The sequence below is a fragment of the Oreochromis aureus genome, linkage group 3 (genome assembly GCF_013358895.1).
Source record: "Oreochromis aureus strain Israel breed Guangdong linkage group 3, ZZ_aureus, whole genome shotgun sequence".
Classification (NCBI taxonomy): domain Eukaryota; kingdom Metazoa; phylum Chordata; class Actinopteri; order Cichliformes; family Cichlidae; genus Oreochromis; species Oreochromis aureus.
In genome coordinates this window covers 102,585,578-102,595,205 of record NC_052944.1, presented here as the reverse complement: position 1 = coordinate 102,595,205, position 9,628 = coordinate 102,585,578, and the positions used below count along the sequence as shown (strand labels likewise).

Below are 9,628 nucleotides of genomic sequence, written 5' to 3'. Positions count from 1 at the left end.
ATTTATTTATTTGAATATATTTGTTACATTGTTATATGTGTTGCATTAGTTTAAAGGTTTTATGTTATTAATAAATTGATTCAAACAAACAGTAATTGTCACTGAACTCAATTTGATGTACAGGCATTTGTAACACGTATGAACACAACGCTAACTTTGAACAATATTACTTGGATATTTATTTGATAGCAATAAAGTAAATAACAATAACAATTAAACAAGAATATTTCAAATACACAGTATGTAAAGATGGAAAACAATATTTTCAGTTGTTCACACAGGATTAACCTGAGTGACCTGTTCCTGGACCGTTTTTTAACAACTGTAATAGATTACAGGAAGTCTCTGGCAGTGTTGCTGAATCTGCCCGAGCAAGATCAGACGTGGATGGGCTGCTGCAACTGAGACCTGCGGTTTGTCTCTTCTGGTCGGCGAGTGGAGAATCACACAGGATGGTCTGCAAAGAGAGCTTTAGGATGCTTCCTCCCACTGTCCACTGCATCGTCCATCCACAGGGTTTGCAGGGCTCACTCATGGCTGCCACACCACTAAGATGTTTACAGAAATATGCAAGCAGGAGATGGTGGATGCTATATTATTAGTATAATACTTGTAACTCTGTAGCAGACAACAGTTTGATAAAGTGCTATGTAAAAAAACAAACAAACAAAAGATTAGATTCTATACGTTTCAAAGATATTTAGTTTATATATTTTATATGATACAGTACATGTGTGAGAATGACCGATGTTGTGGCAAAAAATGATCGTCTGCCAAAACCTGATTTCCGGTTTTTGCCCTAAACTGATTGCTGGTATTTAACCTGCTATGAATAACTTGTTGGTCTATAATACGTGAAACATGTCAAATGTGTCCCTCATTAGTGATATCAAGTCACCTGCCACCAGCAACATTCCAGTAACAAGGTAGAAGCTGCAATCAGTTTTTGGCAGTGACTTTTATATATCCTTTATTTATCCAGTTAAAAAAAAATAATGTTATTGACATTAGAAATTTATTTTTTAAGAGTAATCTGGCCAAGAGGACAGCAGACAGCGCAACAAATATATCAATTGTACCTACATTATAAAGTTATAAAGATACTTGAACAACAGGTAATTATTGTATATATAAAACCCCTTAGTAAACCATGTTCACCGAAGTCTATTTACCAACATACATAAAGATATTTCACATATTACACTCGGAAACATTGGAAATCAGTTTTGGCAGGCGAACACTTTTTTGGCACAACGCCGGCGATATTTCAATTATCCGTGTAATTAGCTAAGTAATTCCTAAATGCGTGTAGATTAAAGGAAATGATTTTACCTGGACATGTTTGTCTCTGATGAGCCTAAGGTACAAAACGTGCGGGCGGCGACGATAAGGTTTTTCTAGCTCCTCCAGAAATAAAATTGTCCAAACAACAGAGCGACATTTCTGGGTCCATTTTAAAGTTTTCGCGCTGTGGCGCTAGCGTCCGGAAAAACACGCAAGTAAGGGCGGAGTTGAAGGCTAGGAGGCTGTCCACAGCCCATCTGTTATGTTGGATACTCATTGTTTGTTCAATAAAGTTTCTATGGAGAAAAAAAGGGGGCTGTCCACAGCCGCTCACTTCCTGACTACCCGTCCGTCTAAGGACACTACCTTGTGACGTAGGTAGGTAGTGTCCTTATGAGCATCCTTCCCCTGAATTCGGACACAGCCACTTATTCACTCACTCACCCCCTCCCTCCTGGCTCACAGCTTCTTCTTCTTCTTCTTGGTTGGCAACCAATGTTAAGGAGCATTACCGCACCCTGGCTCACAGCTCAGTGGACATTTAGATGAGAAAATAGATATTTGACACATTTGAGGAAAATACTAATGAAATAAAAGAAAAAGAAATAAATGTTCCCTTTAGAAATCTTTTTTTTTTTTGCTCTATAAAAATAGTTTGAGTGAAAATGTTAATTTTTTGCACTCTCTGGTCAACTGACTCAGTGACTCAAATGACTCAAAAAACCTGATTCCCTTTGGTGAGTGACTCCTTCAAACTCGATTCAGTAAAAAGAATCGAATTTACCATCACTAACTGGTAACATCAGCTGGTACCTGACAGGGCAGCAGGACAGACTCCACCCACTCATACACCTCCACTGCTCAGGCATGCTGGGAACCCGAGGACAGAAATATGAAACAGGTGAGTGCTGTGAGGGTTTCCTGACATGTTGCCCGTCATAGGTCTATAGTAGGTTCCTAATAAAGCTCTCATTAAATAAAAGTCTAGGCAACAAAAAACAAAAGCAGCAGGACACAGGAAACACCAGAGCCCAAGAAAGAAGCCCAAACACAGTTCAATTAAAAAAATTATGATTACCTCCTCATCTCATTTACATACCAGAGAAACTGTTGTATATTCAAATCACTTTTATTGTCACATCACATTACTGGTACACTGGTACAGCACATGTGAGTGAGACTCTTGTGTGCAAGCTGATCTGACACAAAGGCTGCATGTGTACAAGCTGTTCTTCTTCTGTGGTGGTAAACAGCAGGCTGACATGGAAATGTGCTGACAGTAAATGTTCCTCCTTGAGTTGTGCTCAGTCATGTGGTAGAGAGCTTCAGATGTCCCTCTTCTGTGGAACCAGCTTCCAGTTTGGATTCAGGAGACAGACACTATCTCTATTTTCAAGATTAGGCTTCAAACTTTCCTTTTTGCTAAAGCATATAGTTAGGGCTGGACCAGGTGACCCTGAATCCTCCCTTAGTTATGCTGCAATAGACGTAGGCTGCCGGGGATTCCCATGATGCATTGAGATTTTCCTTTCCAGTCACCTTTCTCACTCACTATGTGTTAATAGACCTCTCTGCATTGAATCACACTTGTTATTATCCTCTGTCTCTCTTCCACAGCATGTCTTTATCCTGTTTTCCTTCTCTCGCCCCAACCGGTCGCAGCAGATGGCCCCGCCCCTCCCTGAGCCTGGTTCTGCCGGAGGTTTCTTCCTGTTAAAAGGGAGTTTTTCCTTCCCACCGTCTCCAAAGTGCTTGCTCATAGGGGGTCATATGATAGTTGGGTTTTTCTCTGTATCTATGAAGCGCTTTGAGGCGACTTTTGTTGTGATCTGGCGCTATATAAATAAAATTGAATTGAATTGAATTGAATTGAATGTTCTGAGCAGACACATGAGACCTTCATGGTTTCTGTGCTGATGTGTGTGAGACACGGTCGACTGTGGAGTCACCGATTATTTCATGAACTCTTATCTCGGCACTGGAACCTCTCCTGTTCCAGTGCCTCAACTGCTCAAGCCTGCCCCCCGTGGACATCACCCTGTTGTCTAGTCACACAGCAAATTAAAATAAAGAGCCAGGAAACACAAGAAATTGAAAATAAATCTATTTTTAACATTAGTCAATAGGGCTGTCAAAATAAAAATGAAATAAATAAAAATTAGACATAATACAAATTAAAGTGCCAGTAGTGTTGATGGCAATGCCAAGGTGGATGTCAAATGCCGCTCTAGAAAGGCAGCTGTGGTATTTCAGAGGATGAACAAGATCTGGTCCTCCCTCAAGATCAAACTCCGCTTGCTTAATTCGATCGTGATCCCAGCCGCCATTTATGGCAGCGAGACTTCGAAGGAGTCGGCCTGCATCAACACCAAGCTCAACGTTTTTCAGCAGCGATGTCTTTGCCGGATTCTGAAGATCGGCTACACTGACCACATCACCAACGAGGAGGTCCTGTGAAGGAGTAGCACAGTCACACTTCACAACATCATTGCACGCCAAAGACTCCAACTGGCCGGCCATATCCTCCACATGGATAACGCACGGATTCCAAAAACAACGATGCGCTGGCAACCCCTGGGCGTTAAAAGACCACAAGGACGTCCCACAACACCTGGCGAAAGTAATTTCCATCAAGACCTAAAAACATAGAATATATTGTTGGAAGAAGCTGAAGCCCGGGCACAAGTTCGAGCATGGTGGCATTCGTTTGCCACCCGATATGCCACATAAGGGATGGGACGATCTAAGTCTAAGTAAGTAGTGTTTAAACAACAAATAATGTGCAAAGAGGAAACTACCAATATTTTCTGTCCGCAAGTTCAAATACAGATTCAAATGAAACCAACGAGATTTTATTCCCAGTCCAAACTAAAGTTTCCAACACTTACAGAGGATTCACTTTATAAATTCCCGATAGCAGTGAGCATGCTCTTTATCTATCTATCTATCTTTGAGATAAGTTTTAAATAACTTGGCGCCCAGCTACTTAATTGACCTCCTTGACCTATACACCCCCAAGAGAGCACTTAGATCCTCTAACCCAGGGGTCCCCAATCCCAGTCCACGAGGGCCGGTGTCCCTGCAGGTTTTAGATGTGTCCTTGATCCATCACAGCTGATTTAAATGGATAAATTACCTTCTCAACATGTTTTGCAGTTCGGCAGAGGCCAGGGGTCCGTTCTTCGTACCTCGCTTACTACATCCAAGATCAAATGACACATCCAAGATCAAATCATCGCGCCAACTTTGAGCTCGCTAATCCGGTTCTCCAAACACACCTGTTGTTGACGATCAGTATAGCTGGATGAAGTAATCTGAGATCACTGGGTGGCTTAAAAGGGGCTACGCATCGATAGTAGAAACATTGATCGGCAACCCTTTGATTGGTCGGCGAAGATGTCGAAGGAGCGCGCTCAGTATTTTTTTGGCAGCAGAGCAAGAACTCTTGATTGAGGGATATCAGGAGTTTCAGAGTTTAATTAAAATGCAGGGAAACACTGCAAAGGCTGCAAAAGCAAGGAGAGAGGGCTGGCAGAAAGTTGCTGACAAATTCAACTCGTAAATAATTTATTATATCATATTCCATTATATCCTTTTTCACATTAGAGCCACAACAGGACCCACTAGAACATGGGAACAAGTAAAAGTGAAATATAAGAATATTCTACAGAATGGTAATAGTTATCACTTATATTGCTTTTAGTCTCTTGAAAAGAGACCCTGAAATAATCTGTTTGTTTGTTTATAACAGCAACCAAGAAAAGGGCAGAGCAAATAAAGACAGGTGGTGGTCCTGCACCCCTCGTCACACCCGGCTTTTGTACTGTGACATTTATTGACATTGTGGGTTTTTTGTGTGTAGTTTTACATAACACTCCATCACTTTTACCTGTTCCCATGCAAGGGGTGACTGAAGCATGCACAGTAAGTTGGGAGATATATATATATCTATATATATATAGAGAGAGAGAGAGAGAGAGAGAGAGAGTGAGTGTGTGTGTGTGTGAGAGAGAGAGAGAGAGAGAGAGAGAGAGAGTGTTAAGTAAATAATACCCTGACGGGAAAATCGATATCTCTCTATGAGCACACTGTCGCGCTGAGCTAAAGGATCCTGTCTATCCCGCAATATACGCTGAATTCTGGAAACTCTCCTTATCAATCTTGCACCTTCCGCAATGGGTTGCTCGCGTACAAACGGACAGGACATGGCTGCGACAGACTTCCCAAATCCACCTTCGCTTTTATAGCCGTGGTCTCTCATCTTGATTTCACGACGTAGTTTACTATTACTACTCTAAAATATGAATTGCATCTGAAATAATCACATACATGGAATGGAATGATTAATAGTACGTTTCCCTTTTTTGAGGAAATGACCTCTATGTATCTGTATGAAATCAATAAAAGAATCAAATACTGCTTTATCTTTAGTTACATTGATAATATTTATTTATGGACAAACAGTGGTGAAATATCGCTGTTGCTTTCGTATAGGGCTTTGGAGCGTGATGTCACGGGAGGTGGGCCACGCCCCCTTCCGCCATGACAGTAGGCTAGACACAGGATACAGCTTCAGCTATGGTTCGTGTTGTGTTGTCAGTTGCAATGTTAGATCATACGATCGTGAAGGCAAGAAGCTGGATAATGGGCTCTCTTTTCATCATTTTCCATCCTGGAGGCAACGTGAGGGATCCCATGTATCCGATATTACTAAACAAAGACGTCAGGCTTGCATTGCAGCGGTGAGACGAGCGGATCGAGTTCTGTGCAATCCCCAGCTTTTTGTTGGTTTGCTCTCCGCATTTTCTTTCCGGTGAGTTCTAAATTAATTCATATCACTCTTAAAAGGCTTTTAGTGTTATTTTCAATGCGCTGAGGTCATAGATAATGAGATAAAAACATGCTAATGTGTGATGCTGCAGAACCACGTCATGTCATCATGTCGACTGAGTAGCTTATGATTTAGCATTATTGCAGGCAAACCAGCATATGAAATGGATGTAACAAATCCAGACTGGGCACCAACACTGCACATGGGCCTCTAAAAACATACTAAATTCCTATCACTGTACACTAATCCGCACATAACTTCCAGATGAATCACACACCTGTCATTGGAATATTGGTGTACATTTACCTGATGTGTATGCACTAATTTTATCTTACAGGCTTTTGTTATGCAGCTGCAGAGTCTGAAGGTGTGCCCCGTGCAGAAGTGATCGATGAAGACCAACAACAAAATCACCATGTCATGGAGGCAGTGGACAGCAGTTGTGTTGGATAAGTGAGGTTGAGGTACCAGCTGCAAATGTGGACAGTGGCGATCGGACAGACAGCATCAAGGAAGCTAAAGGGCAGACGAAGTATTGTGTGTGCAATGAACAGGGCAGAGCAGAAAAAAACACAACACTGCTTGATAAGATGGTTAAGGTTTGTTGTGTTTTGGTGAATATGTGTGGTTGTCAAACCAGCGCCAAATGAAACTTGCTCTTGTTGAGTATTCATAAATTGAATGTTGTGTTGCATGTGTAGTTCATTGTAAATAACTGTACTTTGTGTGAAGTAGTTTCAATAAAACAGAAAAGAATAGTATCTTTGTTTTTTTATTCTTGATCTGTTCACATGTACTTAGCAAGTACATAAAAATGAAATCCAAACTATTTACATGGCAACACACAGCTGGCATCAATCTTGAACCACAAAATGAAACATTACAGGCTATTTAGAGCAGCACATTGTTTGGAGAAGTATTTCCCAACAAGTTCAGGAAGGCACACTTTAAGAAAGAAATCTTGTGCTTGCTTTAAACGTGGTTCCCAGAAATCCACATCAGGGAAGATGCGTATCACAGCAAGGTCTCTCTGTGTCCACACAAACGAGGTCACAGTGGTTGGAGTGCAGTTTCATTCAGTCGTTGTGAGTGCAGTACCTGAAACACACAAAAACCACTTTTAATAAAAGGTCTGTAATGAACCAAGGCTAATATAGATGGGTTGGCTGTACGTGCAAATCAAAAACTGTAACAAGGAAGTTATTTAGAAAGTTATCAAGTTCAAACCGACTTACCTTTGTCTTAACGACAACGTACTCGCAGCGTGGAGGCATAAAGATGGACAAATCTTGCACCCAGCCGTTCATGAATTGGATGTCGGCCTCCAGGGACTTATAATTGTTAAACTGGTTTGCTGTGTATGCGCTGACTCCACAGAGAAGGTATGCGAAGATATTGGGATAGGACAAAGGCGGTAGGTCGTCTGGGTTTCCACTCCGCTTCTTTATTTCATACGGGTCCACATTACCGATGCACGCAAATTTTTTTCAAAGTACCGTCTCTTGGCGTTTGGGCGCAATCGGTCGTGATACAGCCCTTTGTCGTTTGCGCTGATTTTGAGCATGGTTCTGGCAGTCCCGATTCCAACACTCCAATACTGTGCGCTTGTTTTGCTTTCTAGCCTACTGACATGGCGCCGCGATCCCACAATGCACTGCGGCGTGACGTCAACTCCAAAGCCCTATAAATGAAGCGGACATACCTGAGTGGCCGCGATCTAATCCTGTTTACATAAAGTAAGCCTGCTCCCAAGCAGGTTTACGCTTACGGATCTGTTGCTATGACAGCAAGTCCCGGATGAGCTTCGGAGAACCGAACGATCCAAGATCACGCGAAATCGTCAACAATCAAATCCAGCTAACTTACTTAGCGAGGTACGAAGAACGGGCCCCTGGTAATGAACTAATCATGTGTTTAGGTGTGTTGACCCAGGGTGAGATCTAAAACCTGCAGAGACACCAGCCCTCGTGGACTGGGATTGGGGACCCCTGCTCTAACCAGTGGCTCTTAGTGCACCTAATGTTCAGATCGAAGACTAGGGGGGATCGTGCTTTTGCTTTTGCCGCACCTAAGCTTTGGAATAGCCTGCCGATTGATGTCAGTGCATCGGAATCCATTCAATCCTTCAAATCACATTTAAAAACCCACCTGTTTAAGGTAGCCTTCCAAACGCCTTGTGGGGAGATCGTGGCTCAAGAGTTGGCAGTTCATCTTGTAACCGCAAGGTTGCCGGTTCGAGCCCTGGCTCAGACAGTCTCGTTGTTGTGATTCGCACCTGGTGTCTGTGTGTAAATAAATTGTGAACTTTAGTGACGGTCTGCCTCCGAGTCTCTCCTGAGCCTGACAATTACATTTAATAAAAGCATGTGAAGAGTGAACGGATGGAGGAACAGAGCAAAGTGTTGCAGTCTGTTTACATATTTAGGGATAACAATTGTGCCAATGACAGAATATGTTTCAAAATATGGACGTTTAATGGAAGAAATCTCTTTATTAAGACTAGAAGGACTGGAGATGGTGCATGCCTGTTTCACTGACTGTTACATGTATCAATATGGATATATTAATAAGGTTATTTTATACTTTTTAAAAAAACATGTGTTTGTTGCAAACAACATAAAATTAAAAGTCATTTGACCTTTTTTTTTTCTTTTTTTTTTACAACTGTTACATTTTTCAAACAGGGGCAGATCTACAGGGGGGCTGTGTCCCTGCTGTAGAGCCCCCCTCTCACCTGCTCTTGTGTTTCCACTGAGTACTGCACCGTGTGAGTTTTCCACTTTAAAGCTTGTTAAAATCCCCTTGTCTTTGTTTTCTTACAGGACATAATGACACAATAACACATTTAAAAGTGTTTCTGTGGATATTTTACAGACTTCATTTACATATAGATGAATTTCACTCCTCACGTAAAGTTTTCTAGATCTTTTTCACAGCTGGTACAAATTAGACTTACAGGTGACCGCTTCTGGCCCCCAGGCCGTATGTTTGACACCCATCATTTATATACAGGTGATGTTTCTACTGTACTCTAATATAAATGCTGTGCAGGATTTATGCAGTATTCATATTTGTGGTGTTTTTCGAATGAAACAAAGCCCCACAGAGGATTCAGACAGTTTCTATTAGAACAGATTTCAGGTTCTACTTAATTCTATTTGTGTAGGAGATCAAACCCTCGAGTGTCTGTCACGTGTTATTTATTGCTCTTCCTGTTGGAGTCCAGTCACTCTGACATGTGTGACTGTAGATGTTGTTTGTTTGTTGGACAGCTGTCACTGTCTCACAACAGGAGGGTAACATCGGAGGGTGTCTTTACACCGTCACCACGTCACTGTAATACACTCTACAGGCATGAAAATTTAATGTTGTCGTCTGGAAGTTCCTGCCACTCATGGTGAAAGAATTGTTGTCAGCAGACCTACAGTTTTCTCTTGGGAAGAATTTGTTTTTGAGCTTAATTCCGGTTTGCTGCTGTCTGTTTCTGACCCAGACAGCAGATGAGTGTGTGCC

The 9,628-nt window shown here is 41.8% G+C and overlaps 1 long non-coding RNA gene across 1 annotated transcript; it reads right to left on the bottom strand.

Annotated features, from left to right (window-relative positions):
* Window positions 1-6,882: 6,882 nt before the first annotated feature.
* On the bottom strand, window positions 6,883-7,438 carry LOC120438723. The gene is made up of 2 exons (XR_005612082.1): window positions 7,351-7,438; window positions 6,883-7,213 (listed from the first exon to the last, which is right to left on the bottom strand). It is a non-coding gene; the product is annotated as an uncharacterized LOC120438723 (long non-coding RNA).
* Between the last annotated feature and the right edge of the window lie 2,190 nt (window positions 7,439-9,628).